This window comes from Giraffa tippelskirchi, chromosome 11 (genome assembly GCF_054371585.1).
Source record: "Giraffa tippelskirchi isolate mGirTip1 chromosome 11, T2T-mGirTip1v1.2.pri, whole genome shotgun sequence".
In the NCBI taxonomy this organism is placed as follows: Eukaryota; Metazoa; Chordata; class Mammalia; order Artiodactyla; family Giraffidae; genus Giraffa; species Giraffa tippelskirchi.
In genome coordinates this window covers 145,367,066-145,387,699 of record NC_137285.1, presented here as the reverse complement: position 1 = coordinate 145,387,699, position 20,634 = coordinate 145,367,066, and the positions used below count along the sequence as shown (strand labels likewise).

Here is a 20,634-nt window from a genome sequence, read left to right as displayed (position 1 = left end):
CCTTCCCTCTCTTTAGTGAAAGTCTCAGCCTCAAATGGTTGCTATGGTAACCCTCAGGCTGAAGGAGCTGCGCGGGCCTGACTTGTGGAAGGGCTTCCATGGCTTGGAAGCCCCTGAGTTATGATGGCAAGTAGGAGGGATCAGGGCACTCTTGGGGGCAGAGGACCTCTTCACTCAGAGATGCAGGAGACACAGCCTTGCCTGGGGTCCCCCGGACACCTGCCTTCCACACTTCACAGAAGGTCTCTGGGTCTCTCTAAAGGTTAATTCATTATAAAGCCACACTCTGAACACAGTTGGTTTCAACCTTTCTCTTAGGGTCCCAAGGGTATATTTTGCCTCATCTTTACACTACCAGCTTGAACCTGACTTTCACTTCCAGGGCTTTGAGGTAGACTCAACTGGTACAAGTAGTGTGGACCATGTGGCTGGGCTTTGGAGTCAGAAAGATGTGGAATCAAGTCTTGGCTCAGTCGCTTACTGGCTCTGGGATCTGGGCAAGTCATATAGCCACACTGAGCCTCAGTCTTGAGAAGGAGGCAACAGAAGATGAGATGGTTGGATGGCATCACTGACTCAATGGACATGAGTTTGAGCAAACTCCAGGAGATAGTGAAGGACAGGAGAGCCTGGCGTGCTGAGGTCCATGGGGTTGCAAAGAGTCAGACACGACTTAGAGACTGAACAGCAATCACTTGCATACATAGGGTGGAATTATTAAAGGTCCATCTCATAAGGCTGCCATATGTGAGCTCATACTTTGTCAAGCTCTCAGCCCAGATCCTGGCATGCAGTAGGTGCTCAATTAAAGAGGATTCATGTTATTATTATTATTTTCTTCTTACCTCCTTGAATTGCTCCTTTCTTTTCTTCCTTTTTTATTCCCAACAAATCCTGCCAGGCACCTGGGGTTCAGATGACTGTGACCTCTTTAGCTGTTTGTGTAAGCCTGTCCCTCAAAGAAAACAGTCTCTCCAGGCAGAAAAATACCCCAAACTTTGCGCACATAAATCAACAATTCTGCACAAAGTGAAGGTAATTAATAAATGAAACCACTAGGAAAGACCCAAGAGAACTTATTATAGAAAATAACAGTAAAACTCTTATCTAATGTTCAGAATCTCAGACCAAGAGTTGCATTCACCTTGGGGTTTTGAAGCTGTGTTCCATTGACCAGTGATGTTTGATGACCAATTCTCTGGCCACTCTCATTTTATGTTAAGGCTGGAGGGGAATTTAGTCTGTCTGCTTTGAAGTTTCTCATTTTTTGCAGCAGACTAAAAATTAATAATTGACTGACGACAATAGCATTGATATTATTGTTTTGCTGCTTTTTAAGCAAGTTTTAACATAGCAAGCAGTGTTTCAGTTGGGCTCTCTCTGGAAGGAGGCTCTGAGACAAGTTTAGTGCCCATGGTGTTTACTATGAAGGGTCAGAGGGATGAGCTTCCAGGAAGAGAGGAGGAGGAAGCAGGACTGGCAGGTGGAGAAGTCAGGCCCGAGGATGGTCCAGGCCAACCCCAAGAGGGGTCCCTCACAGTTGTCTGGATGGGCCATTGTCCAGGTCTTTTTCCCGTCAGCCTCCTCGGTCACTCATTGACTATGAGAAGGGCATGATCTCTGGGAAGGGCATGAGCTCCGATGGTGACTCTTTGCAGCTGGTGGATGTGGAAGGGGCACTTCCGGGAACAGGGATACCCCCTTAAGGGGGGATCTGGGCTTCCCATCTCTGTGTTCATCAGAAAAGATAAACTGAAGCTGGGGCCCTGGAGCTTGGCCACTCTGGATGTTTCAGTGGTTCCTCAAGCACACATGGCATCCTACAGTTTAGCAGCCCCCCAAATTAGAGCTTAACTTTCTTCTTTCCTTGGTGAGCAAACTGGAGCTCGGATTAGGAAGGGATTTGCCAAAAGTCCCCCAGCAAGATATAATCAGAATCGCTCAGTCGGCCACTGTCCCCTTTTCAAGTCTCAGCTCGGATGTTGCCTCCCCTAGAAAGCCCTGACCCCCAAGGCACATGAGATGCTCCTGGCTGAACACCCCACGCCCAGACCTCTGGGGTCTGGTCGCGTTCCTGACTCCCCAGCCAGCTGTGAGCTTTCTGAGGGGACGGATGGTGAATGAGACGGCTGCGAGGTGGAGACTATCCTTAGGAAGGCATGAATGGACTAGTTTAGGTCCTCAACCATAACCTTGGCCCAGGAAGTCTGCCTGGTACCCACCCAGAGAGAAACATCCCCAACACCTAAGGGACGGATCTCCAAGTCTTTTCAGGTTCAGCTCAGGAAGCTCGGAGTTGCTCTAAGCCCACTTCTCAGTTCGTGCATCACTGCTCCACGCGAGGGTATCCGGATGGATTTCTCTACTGATTCCCTGTCCCACGTCTGGGGTCTTTCCTTTGTACTTGATGAGCTTGACATACTTGCTTTTATTTTTATGATTGTATGAAGCCTATATTATTTTATGTGCATGTATTTAATTTATGCAAACAGTATTGCTAAAAGCCCAATTCTGTTTCTTTTTTTTTTTTTCCTCTCCCAGCATTTTGCTTCTAAAGACCTATCCAGGTTACTGTATGGACCTCTAGGCTGTTGCCTCTAAACTGCTGTATCCACTGCCTTTACCCATCCCTCAGCAATGGAGCCCTAGCTCGCTTCTAAACTTCCTCCTCCCCTTCTCACTGCCTCAGACAACCTGGCAGTGGAGAGCCTCTTCCTCCCCTCCCAGATCTGATGGACAATTTCTTTTGGATTTCGATCCTGGAGGGCATTTCTGATAAAGGTGTATGAAAGTGAAAGTGTTGGTTGCTCAGTCGTGTTTGACTCTTTGTGACCCCCGTGGACTGTAGCCCCCCAGGCTCCTCTGTCCATAGTCACCCTTCATCTGAGTAAGGTGTATAGGAACACTTATTTTGGCTAAATAGACATTCACTTTCCACTCTTAAGGGACCCTGCATGTATCAAGCCCAGGGGCTCACTAGACTATGAACTTTCCCAAATAGAAGATTCTAGAAAATAATTTTAAAAATATTTTATGGAAGCACTTTGCCAGCCAAATAAAGCACAGGAGATGGATTCAGCCTACTGGTCTTCAGTTTACAGGTTGGAGGCCCAGACCCGAACTAGCCTTCCCCTTGACCTTTGCACACAGAGGTCATGCGTTCCTGACATCTCATGTGTGTCTCTTTTCGGGCAGGGTCTGTGTCCACACTAACAAGCCTCGAGTGCAGCTTCAGCCCCTCCTCAAATAGACCCTGTGATGGAGCCCCCGACACAGGTCATGAGCGAGTTCTGTGTGTCATGAGGAGGAACACTAGCAGCCTCACTGACCTTACCTCTCTCTCGACCCCGGTCTTTCAGGACCATCACCTGTCAAAGGAGATGAGTTCTTTCTGGCAGGAGGTACTTCCTGCTGGCAGCCAGTTCCCAGAAGCTGAGGAGGGGTAGGAGAAGGCATGGAGATGGAAGACTTTCTTAGCTTGGGCTGCTATAAATGCCATAAACTGGCTGCTTAGACATCTGTTCCCCGCAGTTCAGGGAGCTGGAAGTCCGAGATCAGGGTGCCAGCATGGACGAGCCCTCTCCCGGGTTGAGGACCGCCCTCACATGGAGGAAAGAGAGGGTGAGGGAGCCCTCTGGCCTCTTATGAAAGTGCTAACCCCAAAGTCCCTCACCCAAGTACCATCACACTGTGGATTGGTTTTCCATGTGTGTTCTTTTGGCGGGGACGCATTCAGACTGCAACAGGAACCCAAGGTACTCACTCCAGCTTCTCCAGAGAGAACAAAGGCTGTTGCTCTGATTCTCAGGAGTTTGAGAAAGCCTTAGGCGGTGGGGAATGTCCAAACCATTGTGTGGTTTTAGACAATAGCCACAGGTGTTCAGAAATGCTAACATTTGCTTTTGAAAGAGAAAAACAAGTACAACAGCTTTAAGTCTTGCTTTAAATCGGAGTGTCTGTGGCTCCAGCCCATTCAGTCATTAATTCCCAGATCTCAGTATGGCTTACCGGATTTGGCTGCATCCCCCTGCTGGCATCTGAACTTCCTAAGGCCAGACTCCCACCTCCCAGGCTACACTTTGTGTAGCAGAGAGAAGGGGCTGAGATGTTTGGGCTTCTGGAGTTCAACAGCCCTGGGTACAAGCCTGACCCTGCTGCTACCAGGCTGTGACCTTGGACAAGTTGCTTCATGCCTCCAAGCCTCAGTTTCCTCCTCTGTAAGAGACTGATGCAATGACTATCATATCACAAGGTGCTCTGAGGGTTAGATGAGTTACTAGCTGTGACATATGAGAAGAATTCAAGGGATGAGAATTTCAAGAAGCAGTTCAGGGGATCCTGGGATGCAGGCAAATTAGAATTATAACAATCAATAAATATTTCCCTGGGCCCACCGTGTGCCAGGCACTGTGCCATGTACTGCAGTGCCTTGGGCTGCATCCTGCTTGCTGGAGACTGCTGAGGGACCAGACATCCTGCGAGGAGGCAGAGAGAGGAGGAAGGGTGCACAGACATGCCATATGATGGGGCTTCCTCTCCAGCCTCCAGCGTGAGAGGAGATTTTTAAATGTTTATTTGCCAAATGTTTACAGCGTTGCAAATATTAGAACCCACTGTGGCTAGTTTCAGCAGAAAAGGGATTTATCAAACAATATGAGCACATGCAGGCAGTCACGGGGAGGGCAGGAGGAACAGACTCCAGGTGAGGCTCACAAGAGGAACTCAGGACCCTGCCGTAGTGCTGGCTCGGTGGGTGGAATGATTGCTGCCGCAGCAGCAGCCACTGAGCAGGAAGCCAGGAACGGGCTTCACTGCAGCCGTTGGAAGGACCATCAACTGCCACAGGAAGTTGACCTTGTAACTGAGGCCACGCTGGACCATAAAACAGAAGTCTGTGCCTGTTTCTGCCTGGGGCTCAGTTCTGAACCAGGGACTTTCAGGAGAGAGCCCAGGTCACATGCCTCCATCCTCACTGTGCGGGAGCCTGTGAACTGAGTTCTGATACATGCAGCCTTACAAATAGCTGAGAAAAGAAGAGAAGTGAAAGGCAAAGGATAAAAGGAAAAGATACACCCAATGGAATGCAGGAGAAGAGCAAGGAGAGATAAGGAAGCCTTCTTAAGTGAAAAGTGCAAAGAAATAGAGGAAAACAATAAAATGGAAAAGACTAGAGATCACTTCAAGAAAAGTGGAGATACCAAGGGAACATTTCATGCAAAGATGGGCTCAATAAAGGACAGAAACGGCAAGGACCTAATAGAACCAGAAGAGATTATGAAGAAGTGGCAAGAATACACAGAAGAACTGTACAAAAAAGATCTTAGTGACCCAGATAACCAACATAGCGTGCTCACTCACCTAGAGCCAGACATCCTGGAGTGTGAAGTCAAGTGAGTCTTAGGAAGCATTATTACGGACAAAGTCGGTGGAGGTGACTTAATTCCAACTGAGCTATTTCAAATCCTAAAAGATGATGCTATTAAAGTACTGCGCAAATCTGGAAAATTCATCAGTGGCCCCAGGACTGGAAAATATCAGTTTTCATTCCAATCCCAAAGAAAGGCAATGCCAAAGAATGTTCAAACTACCCTACCATTGTGCTCACTTCACATGTCAGCAAGGTAGTTCTCAAAATCCTTCAAGTTAGGCTTCAGCGGTTCTTGAACCAAGAACTTCTGGGAGGTACAAACTGGATTTAGAAAAGGCAGAGAAATGAGAGATTAAATTGTCAACATCCATTGGATCATTGAAAAAGCAAGAGAATTCCAGGAAAACATCTACTCCTGCTTCATTGACTATGCTAAAACCTTTGACTGTGTGGATCACAACAAACTGTGGAAAATTCTTCAAGAGATGAGAATACCAGACCACCTGACCTATATTCTGAGAATCTGTATGCCAGACAAGAAGCAACAGTTAGAACTGGACATGGAACAATGGACTGGTTCAAAATTGGGAAAGGAGTATGACAAGGCTGTATATTGTCATCCTGCTTATTTAACTTCTTCTATGCAAAGTACATCATGAGACATGCCAGGCTGGATGACTTACAAGCGGGAATCAAGATTGCCAGGAGAAATATCAACAACCTCAGATATGCAGATGATACCAATCTAATGACAGAAAGTGAAGAGGAACTAAAGAGCCTCTTGATGAGGGTGAAAAAGGAGGGTGAAAAAGCTGGCTTAAAACTCAACATCAAAAAACTAAGATCATGGCATCCGGTCCTATCACTTAATGGCAAATAGATGGAGAAAAAGTGGAAACAGTGACAGATTTTATTTTCCTGGGCTCCAAAATTACTGTGGATGGTGACTGCAGCCATGAAATTAAAAGACACTTCTACTTGGAAGAAAAGCTATGACAAACCTAGACAGAGTATTAAAAAGCAGAGACATCACTTGGCTGACAAAAGTCCATATAGTCAAAGGTGTGTTTTTCATGTATGAATGAGAGAGTTGGGCTATAAAGAAGGCTCTGCACTGAAGATTTGATGTTTTCGAACTGTGATTTTGGAGAAGACTTTTGAGAATCCCTTGGATAGCAAGGAGGTCAAACCAGTCACTCCTAAAGGAAATCAATCCCGAATATCCATTGGAACAACTGATGCTGGAGCTGAAGCTCCAGTTTTGTCCACCTGATGCAAAGAACTGACTCATGGGAAAGATCCTGATGCTGGGAAGGATTGAGGGCAGGAGGAGACAGAGGATGAGATGATTGGATGGCACCACCGACTCAACAGACATGAGTTTGAGCAAACTCAGAGAGATAGTGAAGGACAGGGAAGGCTGGTGTGCTGCAGTCCATGGGGTCGCAAAGATTTGAACACGACTTACCCACTGAACAACAGTATGCTTGGGAGGGCCTCCCAAATGGCACTAGTGGTAAAAAATCCACCTGCCAATTCAGGAAACGTAAGAGACGTGGGTTCAATCTCTGGGTCAGGAAGATCCCCTTGAGAAGGAAATGGCAACCCATTGCCTGGAGAATATGACTGAGTGATCAAGCATATTATACACTTGGGAAGGCAGAGCTCACAGGAAATTTCCCCAAAGAGAAAGCTTTTCAAAAGATGGATGATGGTAACTGTTCCTATGCTCTTACTCAAAGCAGCATGTGGGGAATGTGGGAGCAAGTGACAGAGTTGGACCCAGCTCTTAGAGGCGCTCACTGTCTATTGGGGTAGACAAACCTCCACAAAAATAACTCTGCAGACAAATGGAGGGCCCTCTAGGGAGATGGACCATCCACCTATCCACTGCACATTTATATCTGACTCTGGTGGCTTTGCTGGTATAAGAGTGAACATGTGGCCTTCTTTCCATCGGTGGTCCCGAACAGTGGAAAGGGGATGGGCAGCCAACCTGGGATCAAGTCCCAGCCCTCCCACTGACCTGGGATTTTGGGTTTCTTAATTTCTCTGAGCCTCAGTTTCTTCATGGGCAAAATGGGCATAGTCTTACCTACAATATAAGGACTAGTGTTTACATTAAAGATACTGTATGTAAACTGCCTGATATAATAGATGTCCAATAGAAGGTTATATTTATTGGTGTGAGCAGGATGAGATAGGGTTCCTTTTGTGGGGTCCTAGCTTCCCAGGTGGTGCTAGTGGTAAAGAACCTGCCTGCCAATGCAGGGGACGTAAGAGACCAGGGTTTGATCTCTGGGTTGGGGAGATCCCTTGGTAGAGGAAATGGCAACCCACTCCAGTATCTTGCCTGGAAAATCCAGAGGAGCCTGGTGGGCTACACTCCACGGGGTCACAAAGAGTCAGACACAACTGAAGCATCTTAGCGTGCATGGATGCAAACTGCTTTCAAGAGGTAGCAGGGAGGTTGGGAAAGACAGGAGAGTCCAGGACCTGTCAACCTTGGGAATTCAGGAAGAGTTAACCTTTGTCAAGTCACCCTTGGGACTAACAGAATCAACTTTAGTTTGTCAAGCTTCAGTGTTGATTGTCATTCAATAAAAAATATCAAGACAACCCTATTGTCCCCAACAAGAGAACAACCTCCTGCACTCTTGGGGTGCCCTAGCGTTTTCCCCAGAGTCCCTATTCAAACAGAGAACAGTGAAGGGCAGGACTCTGGGTTCCAGGCCACCAGCTGGAAGGCGAGCTCCGTCTTGCACCTGGGATGCCCTGCTAGGATCAGGCTCCCCGCTGGGAACAGAAGGTGAGGGAGTGACTCCCATCTGGGGTGGGCAGGGTCCCCCATGGTCAGGTCCAGGTGTGAGAGCAGGCAGGGAACAAGGTTAGAGCAGCAGAGGTCACACTCGACCCCTCCTCTCTGGTCTCCCCATGCCCTGTAAGGTCTGGGTCACCAGGCTTGGTGCCCTCTTAGCTTGTCTGATGCTGACAGCTGTCTGGAATATTCCACAGTGGCAGGGCAGGGCGACTTGGGCGCATTTTCAGAGGCATAAACCTGGGGCTTCTAGATCCCATTGCTTGCTTCTCCCTGGGGAAACTGAGTCAATCTCTCCCAGCCTTTCCTCAAGCTCCCAGCTGCCCACGTGGGCTTCTTAGAAATTGACCCAGAGAGATGCCCCAGAGCCCCCTTCCTGAGGAAAAAATAGTCCAGAGCAGAGCAGTTTGGTGTAGTAGAACAAGCCTTCGGAGTCAGGCAGACTTGCTGTTGACCTCTGGCTCCTTCTACCTTTGGAGTGATCTTGGAGTGACCTCAGAGTCCACCAAAGTCAATTCACAGATAAAAAGCACTGACTTAGAAAGACTTTAAATGTTCCGAAAAAAGATGAGAATGATAGACAAATTTGATGACTGATACCAATGAGTCATGGCTTGAGGGGAAGACTGCTCAGAGAGCTTTGGGAAGTTCTAAAAAAAAATGCAGTTTAGACCATTCAATTCTAAGTAATTCAATGAGGATTAAAAGAATTGTGTCTAAAGGCAGCTTCCAAGTGGGAAGAAAAGACACAAGTAACTGAAAACTCCCTTTAAGATGGATTAAACTAAAAGGCACTTTACTGAAAAGTGTAGGAGTAGATTGGGTTTCAGGTGTGGTTTGACTCAGGGGCTCAGATGATGCCATGGACACAGCATGGGAGTTGGCACTGGCCCCCGTCTCACAGAGGAGCTCCTCCTATGATAACCGGGTGGCAGGAGCAGCTCCAGACTTAACACGCTCCCAGGTTCACGTGCAGCAGGAGCTGGAAGCCAGCAGTCCTAGCAAATGTCTCATTGGCTGTTTCGGAACTAAACATTGCAGTCAGGGCACACAATGCTTTCATTGACCAGGTTGGTACCATATGCCCATCAGTGGGGGTGGGGACAGGGTGAAGTCAACACCAGCTCCCTGGGAATGGGGAAGGGAGGCTTTCCAGAAGGAAATCAAGTACCAGAAGAAGAGAAAATGGATCCTGGGTGGTCCAAACATTAAAATCCACTCTCGCAGGTGCAAGCAGACAGTTGCAGGAAACAGAAGGCCAATGAGCCAAGCCTTACTAACACATCGAGGATGACAGAAAGAGCTTTTTGTGACATTTACAGCAAAAAGAAAATTATGAACAAAATATCCACTGCTGCTGCTGCTACTGAGTCGCTTCAGTCGTGTCCGACTCTGTGCAACCCCACAGACGGCAGCCCACCAGGCTCCCCTGTCCCTGGGATTCTCCAGGCAAGAACACTGGAGTGGGTTGCCATTTCCTTCTCCAATGCATGAAAGTGAAAGTGAAGTCGCTCGGTCGTGTCCGGCTCTTTGTGACCTCATGGACTGCAGCCTTCCAGGCTCCTCCATCCATGGGATTTTCCAGGCAACAGTACTGGAGTGGGTTGCCATTGCCTTCTCTGAAATATCCACTACTTGGGTTAAAATGATATTTTTTAAAAAAATTTCTAAATGGTGACTTTCAAAATTTATTTTTAAATTTTCATTATTTGTTTCTAGTTTTATAACACTTAGTCAGAGAAGGTAACTTGTATACCTCCTGCTGCTTGGAATTTACTGGTGTTTGATTTGTGACCTGGCATATCATCAATTTTGTAAATGTTGCACAGACACTTGGCAAAAAGATATAGTTTCTGTTGGCAGAATATGTTCAATATCTATTAATTCAGCCATTAATGATACCGTTTGAATCTCTTATTGCTTTATTAAGTTTGCCTTCTTGATCTTACATGGATTGAGATGAGTATGCTAAAATCTTCCACTATAATTGAGTTTCTGTCAATTTATTCTCACATTTCGAAGAGTTTATGCTTAATATATTTCAATGCTATGTTCTTTGGTCCATTAAAGTTCATGGAGCAAACTATGACTTCATTATTGATCATAACTTTTATCAATATCAAACGACTCTCTTTGCTCTATTTAATGCATTTTGCCTTGAATTTTACACTGTCCCTTTTCCATAGTGCCTTTCTCTTTCTTCTAGTTCCTATTTTCCTGATATTTTTATGCTGTAGGTCCAACAGAGCTTGGGGAAGATGGCGGTTTTGAGGGATGGATGGGACAGAATTCTTCATCTCCTATTTTGCTCCTATCCCTTCTCTTTGGCAATACAAACATGGAATGGAAGCAGAGATGGGTGGAAAATTGCCCGCACTGACCCAGCTTCTCTAAATGAGTTCTGGGATCCAGACTGAACAGAGAACTCATCATCCTAGAATACTTTCGGATGAGACTGCCAAACCACTGTCTCTGCCCTCAATTCAGAGAATAGGAAGTGTCACTGAAGACAGGTGAGGGGTGTACACTCTCCCACTTCTCAAAAGGGGGAAGAATGTGGATACTGAAACTGCAGATCAGTAAGCACACTTATCTCAATGCATGAGGATGAATTATTCCAGATGTCATTTCTATGGAAGTGAGCATCACCGGAACCCAATATGGACTCACTAAGAACAAATCTTTATTTTTCTGGGCTCCAAAATCACTGCAGATGGTGACTGCAGCCATGAAATTAAAAGACGCTTACTCCTTGGAAGAAAAGTTATGACCAACCGAGACAGCATATTAAAAAGCAGAGACATTACTTTGCCAACAAAGGTCCATCTCACCAAAGCTATGGTTTTTTCAGTAGTAATGTATGGATGTGAGAGTTGGACTATGAACCTAAGTGCTGAAAAATTGATGCTTTTGAACTGTGGTGTTGGAGAAGACTCTTGAGAGTCCCTTGGACTATGAGGAGATCCAACCAGTTCATCCTAAAGGAGATCAGTCCTGGGTGTTCATTGGAGGGACTGATGCTGAAGCTGAAACTCCAATACTTTGGGCACCTGATGTGAAGAGCTGACTCATTGGAAAAGACCCTGATGCTGGGAGAGATTGAAGGTGGGAGGAGAAGGGGATGACAGAGGATGAGATGGTTGGATGGCATCACTGACTCAACAGACATGAGTTTGAGTAAGCTCCGGGAGTTGGTGATGAACAGGGAGGCCTGAGGTGCTGCAGTCCATGGGGTCGCAAAGAGTCGGATACGACTGAACGACTGAACTGAACTGAACCGAAGAACAAATCTTATCAAATACGCAATTTCTGTTTTTGACTGTTCTGTGGGGTTTGAACAAGGTTTTTTTTTAAAACTTTAATTATAAAAAACCATATAAAACAGAAAGAATAGCTTAGTGAAACCAAGCTATCCATCCCCCAGCTTCAACAGTTTTCAACTCGTGGCCCATTTTGTTTCACCCCGAACCACAGCTTCGCGTCTCTCTCTCCTCCCCCATCATTCTGAAGGAAATCCTGGACACTTCATCAACACTTCACTGTGTCTCAGAATCCGTAACCTCAATGCCATTCTCTCACCTGTATTAGTTGTTTGTTGCTGCATAACAAATCACCACAAAGCTTAATAACTTAAATTGATGATTAGATCTAAAGACTTAATCAGATTCAGGTTCGATTTCTTCTTCTTTTTTTTTTTTTTTCAATTTTGGCAAAGTCCTATACTGTTGAGGAGTCCAGTAGGGAAAACAGAAACCACACTGGCTCTTTCAGCAGGGGTAGTAACTATATGGGGCTTCTCCGAAGGCTCAGTGGTAAAGAATCCCGCCTGCAATGCAAGGAGACACAGGAGATGTGGGTTGGATCCCTGGTGAGGAAGATCCCCTGGAGAAGAAAATGGCAACCCATTCAGTATTCTTGCCTGGGAAATCCCATGAACAGAGGGGTTTGACGGGCTACAGTATCGATAGGGCGCAATCACCATTCCTGGGGAAGGGGAACATGAGAAGAGATTGGGACGACGGAATCTAGATTTGCAGAGTTGGGGCTCAGACTTCAGTGGCCACCACCCAGTTACTGCCATTTTCTTATCCAATGCATGAAAGCGAAAAGTGAAAATAAAGTCGCTCAGTCGTGTCCGACTCTTTGCGACCCCATGGACTGCAGCCCACTAGGCTCCTCCGTCCATGGGATTTGCCAGGCAAGAGAACCGGAGTGGGTTGCCATTGCCTTCTCCGGAACTGAACTGAGCCTCCCCTTCTCCCCTTAGTGTCTTAATGGAGCTGAACCTGACGTCAACCTGCGGAGGAGGCGGGTGCTTCTCAGAGAGCCAATCCCAGCCTCTTAGAGCACGGAGGGGCGGGGCTTCGAGCTGACAGACAGTAGCTGAACAACCGTGCCCCTCTGCACAGGTAGCGTTACATGTTCATCGGGAAGTATAATGGTTTGGATGATTATCTTTTTTGGATGATTATCTTTTTATATATTGTTTTCAGTCATTAATGATGATGACTTTATGAATTCATTTGAGATTATAAAATCAGCAAAAATTTGACAAGATACGTCATGTTATCCACTTGGACAAGATGGAGAGATGAGGAATAAAGATATCTATTGAGGAAAGTGTTGCTGACTTTCTTTTCCACATCACGACTTTCATGGAAAGGTTAACATTTGTCCAGTCTACTGCGAAAATCCTGAGCCTGCTCATAGCCGAAGGTGACTGGCCTGGAATCTGGCTGTCTCGGGCTCTACTTGGCTGCTCCAAAGACTGTGAGGGGATGAATACCTCAAGGCTCGAGGAAATCAATATCTGGGGCACATCCAAAACTTATTCACAGCTCACTAGCTTGGATGCTCTGGCCTAAAGAGGTGGGTATGGCCAGAATTCCGCCTTGCATCATGGCCAGCCTGCCCCATGAAGGTCCCAAGGGAGAAGAGCAAATGGGAAGTCAAATTGCCACTTTGTTAGTTGCTGTATTGATGTCTGAATACCCAGTGAAGAGCTCTCTGGTAACCTGGGCTGAACCACACGGAGTAAAGTTCGAGGGTTAAGTGGGAAGGGGAGGGAACTTTCCCTCCTTCTAAGCCCCAAACTAGGCAGTTGCCTGAAGCTAGAGTTAAAATGTGCTTGGGTTCTAAGACATATCTAGAGACTAAGCCCCCTCCCGTGCAAGAGAAGGTTATAGCTTCTCGTTTCTGGAGCACAAGTAAGAGGAGAGAAGGTCCCCAAAGACAGAGCTAGAGAGTCTGGTCTACTCTCACGGTGGGGTCAGGGTGGGGCAGGCAGCAAGGGAAGACTCCAGGCTGGTTAGTTGATCAGATGATATGAACTGAAAAGGAAGAGGAAAGAGTTAATCACATTTTAAGATGCCCTCTGCTCCTGCCCACAGTACCTGTGGCCCTCTGTTGTCTTGGGACCTACAACCTAATTATCAACTCTTCCTCTCTGGATGTAAGTGAGGGGGTGTATTAGTCATCCATTGCTGTGTAACAAATTATTCCAACTTTAGCAGCTTAAAACAACAAACATTTACTTTCTCAAGGTTTCTGAGGGTCAGGACTCTATAAGAGACTTGGCTGGGTAGTTCTGGTTATCTCACGAGGCTACAGTGAAGTCGCCAGCTGATGCTGCTGTCAACAGAGGCTTGACTCCGGTTGGAGAATCCACTTCCATGTTCACCCACTTGACTGGTGGGAAAAGGCTTAGGTTCCTGGCCCTGTGGGCCATTCCAGGTGGCTGCTCATGACATGGCTTCTTTCCTCAGAGTGATAAGAAAGTGAGAGTGAGCGCGCGCGTGCGCACAAGAGAGCCTCTGATGGGATCTTGGAAGTGAAATATTGTCACTTCTTCTGTGTTCTGCTGGTCACACAGACCAATTCTAGTACAATATGGGAGGGGACTACACAGGGTGTGGATACTAAGAGGCAGGTATCATTGGGGGCTATTTTGGAGATTGTCTACAGGGGATTAGTAAGCCAATGAGGAGATAACTCCCACCCTTTAGAGCCCTAAAAGTATCTGTCCAATCAAATTGGCAGAAGGCAGAGGGCTGGGAGGGATAATAAATTCCTTTCATTGGCAGAGCCAGAATCTAAAAAGATCTTCGTGGGACTGAGTGATGGACTAAACCTAACATAAGATGAGATGTAGCAGGAATAATGACGGGTCCTGACATTGCACTCTCAAAGAAACATCTACAGCAGTACTAAATAGGAGGACAGCTAGATCATCAGTAGCAAATATAAAAATGACCTAAGATTTTAGCTGTCATAGGGTCGTAATGCATCATTCGAATGACGTGGCTGCCAAAACTGCTGCCGTGTTCTGGGCCTGGATTAATAGAAAGGAGGAGAGAGCTCTGTTTGTCTCCCATCTGGTCTGCCACTCCGAGAGTACTGAGTTCTACTGGGTGCCAAAAAAGAGATAAAATGGAACACAGTCAAAGAAGCAGTCCTCAGGTAGCCAGGAACATTGTCTTAGGGAATGAGGGAGGTTGTTTGTATGAGATATGGATTTGGTTTGGAGAAAAGCTGATTGTTGGCCCTAGAACTGCTTTTGGTTTAAGAAAGATCCAGCTTGTTTTTTTCTGACCATAAGCCCCAGAGATGGGAGATGGAAGATGGGATAAAAGGAAGAATTGTTAAACAATTACAGCAACTCTAGGATGGAGAAGCTTGCCTAGGTAAGTCATGGGTGTCTAGTCACCGGGAGAGTATGTGAGCTGAGGCTGGGAGGTTGTGCAGTAGGTTCACGTAATGAGTAGGGAATTAGGGCTATTCTTCCCCCTGCCCTCATATTCCATCATCTTAAGTCGCTTCCTGAGACCAGAGAAGATCCAGCCTCACTGTCTTGCAAAGGAGGACCTCTAGCTTTGGAAAATTATCCTACAGGGAGGGAAAAGAATCTCAAGCTAGGAGGAGCATGGCCCAGGGAGAGAGGGAGGGACAACCATCCTAGGTGATTCCCTCACCCAGATGTGGTCCAAATTATTTTGTGGGCTCTGTCCTGCTGGGAGTAAAACCTGCCCTCCCCCCATAGCACCCACAGGCATGGAGCAGCAAGGTTCCTCAGTCAATGTCACCAACCCTTGATAGATGGCCCTAATCTTTGTGGCCTCCAAATGCTGTTCTGAGACCCAAGCCGACACCATGAGTGTCCCCCACTGGCTGGACATCAAGATAAAGGCAGTGGCTGGGGATTAGTTGCCAAAACGCAAAATATATTAGAAGGCTTTTAGGAGGTTCAAGAGGGAGGGAATATGTGTATACCTATGGCTGGTTCATACTGATGTATGGCAGAAACCAACACAGTATTGTAAAGCAATTATCCTTCAATTTAAAATATATAAATTAGGAGAAAAATAAGGCATTTTTTTAAATAAAAAGAAGGGCTTTGTGCTGTCATTGACAGAAGTTAGTCCTGTCCCTCCAGGTGAAAGAGTGACATGGCCTGAGGGGGTACCCAGGCTTGGTCTTTAGTGGGAGGAGAGACCCCCCGCACCCCCCATCCTCCCTGAGTCTGACTTGTTCTTTCCCGTGGCAGGGGAGGGACTCTCACCACCCACGGCACCCGTGCATAGTGTCTAGGTTGCTGCTGACTGCTCACCGTGTGTGCTTGTCATGGGACAGGGGTCACATCTGTATTAATAAGTTATAGGTATTGGCTGTACATCCAGGTAGCAGTCTTCAAGAGCCCCTACATGTTCTGTGGTGATGCTGAAGGGTTCCCTTCCACTCTCTAGATCATTTCACTTGCTAAGAATACTATTTGAAGGCCCTCCTTGAATCCGCCTTAGGGAAAAAGAAAAAGCAGGTGAATAACTGGGAGGGTCCAGTTACATAAATGACGTGAAATGTTGAGAAGACATCATCTGTTCATGCATCCATTGCCAATCATCCACCCAACCATTCATCAACCACAGATTCATCTATGAGTCCATCCACCCATCATCCATGCATAGATTATGCAACCACACATCTATTTATTCATGTATCCATCATCCAGATACTCATTTGCTCAAACATCCACTCATCCATCCATTTATCCATTTGTCCATAAATCCATCCATTCATCCATCCATCCATTTATCCATCCATCTATTTTTATCCAGATATCAACTCATCTAATCATCCATTCACGTATCATCTATGAATCCACCCTTCATCCTAACTGTCCATCTGTCCAACTATGTTTTTGTCAATTATTCGTCATGTCCACCTCTTCTAGATACTATGATGTGCTGTCCAGACCCCCTTGCAATAAAGAATTTCTGGTCCCAACTGCTAGGAGGACTGGTATCAAAGAGCTTTTAGAGATCAGTTCCTTCAAGGCTTATCTCAGTTACAGAAAGCTGCCTTGCTGAAGATCATGCCTCTTCCCAGCGCAGCTCACATCCAGTGATTGATGGATGTGTACGTATAAAGGTCTGACCGTCTCAGTCTATGAGGACAGCTCTGAAGGTCTATTTTCGCTCCAGAGCTCTATGCAGTGTTGACCAAGACTGCTGTTGTTAGACTGCATTGCAGCTTGACTTCTCCTCTGCCAGTCCTGCTTCCTTCCCCTTCCTTCCACAGGTGTGGATCCCAAGGACACTCTCTGTAAACATCCTGCACACCAGACTCTGCCTCCCTGCTTCCCAGGGAAGTGAATCTATGACTCTGACCCCATCCTTTCATTAAAAATGCATTCCTCCGTTCATGTGTCCTTTCATTCAACATACTTACCTTGAACTTGCTATCTGTACAAGAGCTGAGCATCACAAAGGATGAATTATACATGAATCAAACATGGGCCTTGCCCTCAAGAAGTTCTAGTATCAAAGGAATGATTAGACCTGTTCACCAATGGTTCCACCAAGGAAGTCAGAATGAGGAGTGGTCTATTCAGACTGCGGGGGTCAGGGCCAGCTTCCTAGGAGAGACAGCACCTGAGATGGGCCATGAAGGATGGGGAATGGGAAACTGAATTAGGTTATGTGGATTTGGGGCAAAAGTGCCTTTTTACAAAGTAAGAAGAGCCTATGCAAGGGGAGTTTGGGGGAGGATGGATGCATGTACATGAATGGCTGAGTCCCTTTGCAGTTCATGTGAAACTGTCATAACATTGTTAATTGGCTATACCTTAATACAAAATGGGCTTCCTTTGTGGCTCAGCTGGTAAAGAATCTGTCTGCAATGCAGGAGACCTGGGTTCGATCCCTGGGTTGGGAAGATCCCCTGGAGAAGGCAAAGGCTAGCCACTCCAGTGTTCTGGCCTGGAGAATTCCATGGAATATACAGTCCATGGGGTCGTAAAGAGTCGGACTCGGCTGAGAGACTTTCACTTAACACAAAATAAAAAGTTAAAAAAAAAAAAAGACTATCCTGTGCAAAGGAAAGTAGGGTACAAAATGAAAATTAGCTACCCAAAGGGAAGAGGCAGGTGTGGCAGCTGAATGCAGCTGGATGTTGGATGACCTCACAACATCCGCTTCCCCTGCCCCCTGCCATGCCCCTTCCCTCAAAGCCCTTCCTTTGCTCCCAGCTCTTCGTCCCACCTGCCTCTCCTCTGTCCCTGCAGGAGGCACGGCTTGGTCACCAGGCAAAGCTCTGTGGTCTGGCCATGAGGGAAGGATTTGGAGGACACAGCCAAGAGGAGGGCAAGATCCTTTCCTGGCTGCAGGGAGAAGGAGGTATTGGCATGCTTGTAGGCTGTTTTATCCAAGGCTGCTGGTTCCCTAGAAGGCTGCTTCCTCCATCTCACTTTTGGATTAATAAGAAACCAGATGGGCCCAGCTGGTTGGTGAGCATCATGTGCTAATGAGGCCAAGGTTGCAGCATGACCCCTGGAAGGGCTTTGGAGCTACACAGGCAGAAAGTCTGTTCATAGTTCTCTGACCCAGGCACAGACGGTGAACTTGACCTTGACCAGGTACACAGCCTCTGGTCCCTGCCATCGACTGAGCCTTAACAGCCTTGTGTCTGGCTGCAGAATGAGCTCCAAACACCAATCAATCAATTAATCAACCATCTGACAGTTCACTATGGAAGAACTTCTAGAGCTGCTGAGTGTTGTTCCAGGATGGTGGGGGTCAGGGCATCGCCTTGGTGGCTGATGCTTGTCAGGCATGGCAGCCAGACTCTGCAAGGTCCAGGTGGCACACCTGGGTCCAGGAGAGGCAAGCTCAGGGATGCTGGCTTCCACTTACAGTTAAGAAGGACCTGTCTTTCGACTCCCCTGCAATGCAAAGTGTTATTCCCTTAGAGAATGAGCTCCCTGTCTACAGAAGAGTCTCGTAGGCAGCTGTTGGATAATCACCATAACTCTTAAATAAGATGTTCAGACTGCCTTGGGCCTCCCTTGGGTGCTCCATTTGCTGGATGCATGACCTGGGGCAATGACTTGCCTTCTCAGAGCCTTGCTTTCCACTTCAGTACAATGAAGAGAAGAAAGCATGTACTTCCTGGTCTTGTAGCAAGCGCTCAATAAGACTGTGCACGTGAAGTATTTGTGTTACTGCTCTAAGACCATTCACAGAAGAAGAGTTGTTGAGATTTTTGTGTTTCAGGCATTTGAGAAGGTTCCATTGAGTCCTAACTTCAATCGGACTCTTTTGTGACCCCATGTACTGTAGCCCACCAGGCTCCTCTGTCCATGGTATTTCCCAGGTAAGAATACTGAAATGAATTGCCATTTTATTCTCCAGGGGATCTGTGGATTCAACCCCTGAGTTGGAAAGATCCCCTGGAGAAATAAATGGCAACTCATTTCAGTATTCTTGCCTGGGAAATCCTGTGGACAGAAGGACCTGGCGGGCTACAGTCCATGGGGTCTCAAACAATCGGACATGACTTAGTCACTAAAACAACCAGCCAGTCCTGCCCCTCTTAGCAAATGGCCATGGTTAAGGGTCAGCCTGTGGCCTAGAGAGAAGAGGCAGGGCTGTGAACTCCACAACCCATCACACTTCTAACCACTCTGGCTCCTTGTCCTTCTGTCCTGAAAAGTGAGAGAGGCCAGGGACTCTCCATCCATGGGAGTACCAGGATACACTCTCATCCTCCCACCTGCCACTCAGACAGGCTTAATGCCATTCTGCAGCTTCTGCGAGATCTCGGTGCTTCTAATGGTTACTATGGCAACTGTGAGCTGGGAGGAGCAGGGTGTGCCTGAAGTGGGGATGGGAAGCCTGAGTTTCCAAGGCAGTGCTGCCCTCCATTTGCTGCGCAGTTAGGATCCCCGGTGGGGGTGGGGGACAGGATGCTCAGGTGAGCCCACCTTCCTGAGACCTCCGTCCTCGGCCCTCAGTTTTTGGGATGTGCCCTAGCTCAGGGTCTTCCAGCTGCCCGGCTCTTGCTCTTCGCAGGGTCCCTTACCAGGAGCCCAGCTGTCACCTGTCCTTCACTCCGATCCTTGCTCTCCTCTAAGACTTCACAATGATTTCACTCTGTTCCCTATAGCAACTCTGACTCAGGATGCACCCCGGGCTCTTCTGAACTGCCCTTGTGCCCAACCTGCTGCTGGGGAAAGAACATGAGAAGGCAGGATGAGTTTATTACAGTTCAATTTTGGTTGGGTCTCTCCTCTACTTAAAAACCTTCAGTGGCTCCCTAGTGCCCTCAGCATAATGGCCAACACTTTATCACAGCTTACAGGCTCTTGGTACCTGCTCCCTTCTATCTCCTAGTCTCCTTTCTCGCTCTTTCCCACCTCATCCCCTGGGCTGTGATCACATGGGGAGTCTTTAGTGCTTCTGGAAGGGTGCACTCTCTCACCCCTGGGCCTTGGCCTGTGCTCTTTCCCTTCTTCCTGGACCCCCTGTCTGCTTACCTGGCTGCCTCCCACACATTCTCTTCATCTCAGCCTTGATGGTGTGTCCCCTGGGAAGCTCTCTGCAGGATTAGCAGCCCTTCTGCTCCCAGAGCACCAGCCTTTCATCAAGCACAAACCCTTCTAGGTCAGAATTGCCCATTCACTTGCTGTCTTCATCTCCAGGGTGCCCCATTCCCAATGTGTGGCTTGGGTCTGTGTGCACAGGAGGAGCTTGGCAACAGTTGTGGAATGAATGAGTGAATGAATGAAGAAGGGCCCGCCTGTCCTGGGCCAGCTCTCCTGGGGGAGGTGGTGTCGTGGCAGAGCCTGGCACCTTTGGGGGGTGGAGGACAGACTTGGAGGTCCCTAAGGTGTAGTGCCCCAAGCTTCAGAGAAAAACCTCAAGCACAACCCTAGGTAGCGGCGTCCCTTGCCTCAGGGAAGAACCGGAAACCTTTTAAACAGCAGGCCTTTGGGAACTGGGTCAGCCATTGGGTCTGTCTTCTCCACGGAGGATCGTGCAGTGATAAAAAGGACTTTTGTAAAAGAAAAAAGGAAACCTAGAAGAGCTTAGCAAAGACTGTGCAGACACATGGCAAAATCTTTGAGGTGATGTGTCACATGTGAAAAAGCAGAATGCAAAGCGCTGGGTGCCCC

General features: G+C 47.3%; 1 long non-coding RNA gene across 1 annotated transcript; it reads right to left on the bottom strand.

Annotated features, from left to right (window-relative positions):
• Window positions 1–13,691: 13,691 nt before the first annotated feature.
• LOC145525466 (uncharacterized) lies at window positions 13,692–20,061 on the bottom strand. The gene is made up of 5 exons (XR_014068226.1): window positions 19,996–20,061; window positions 19,444–19,685; window positions 16,911–17,113; window positions 15,793–15,977; window positions 13,692–14,592 (listed from the first exon to the last, which is right to left on the bottom strand). It is a non-coding gene; the product is annotated as an uncharacterized LOC145525466 (long non-coding RNA).
• Window positions 20,062–20,634: the final 573 nt, after the last annotated feature.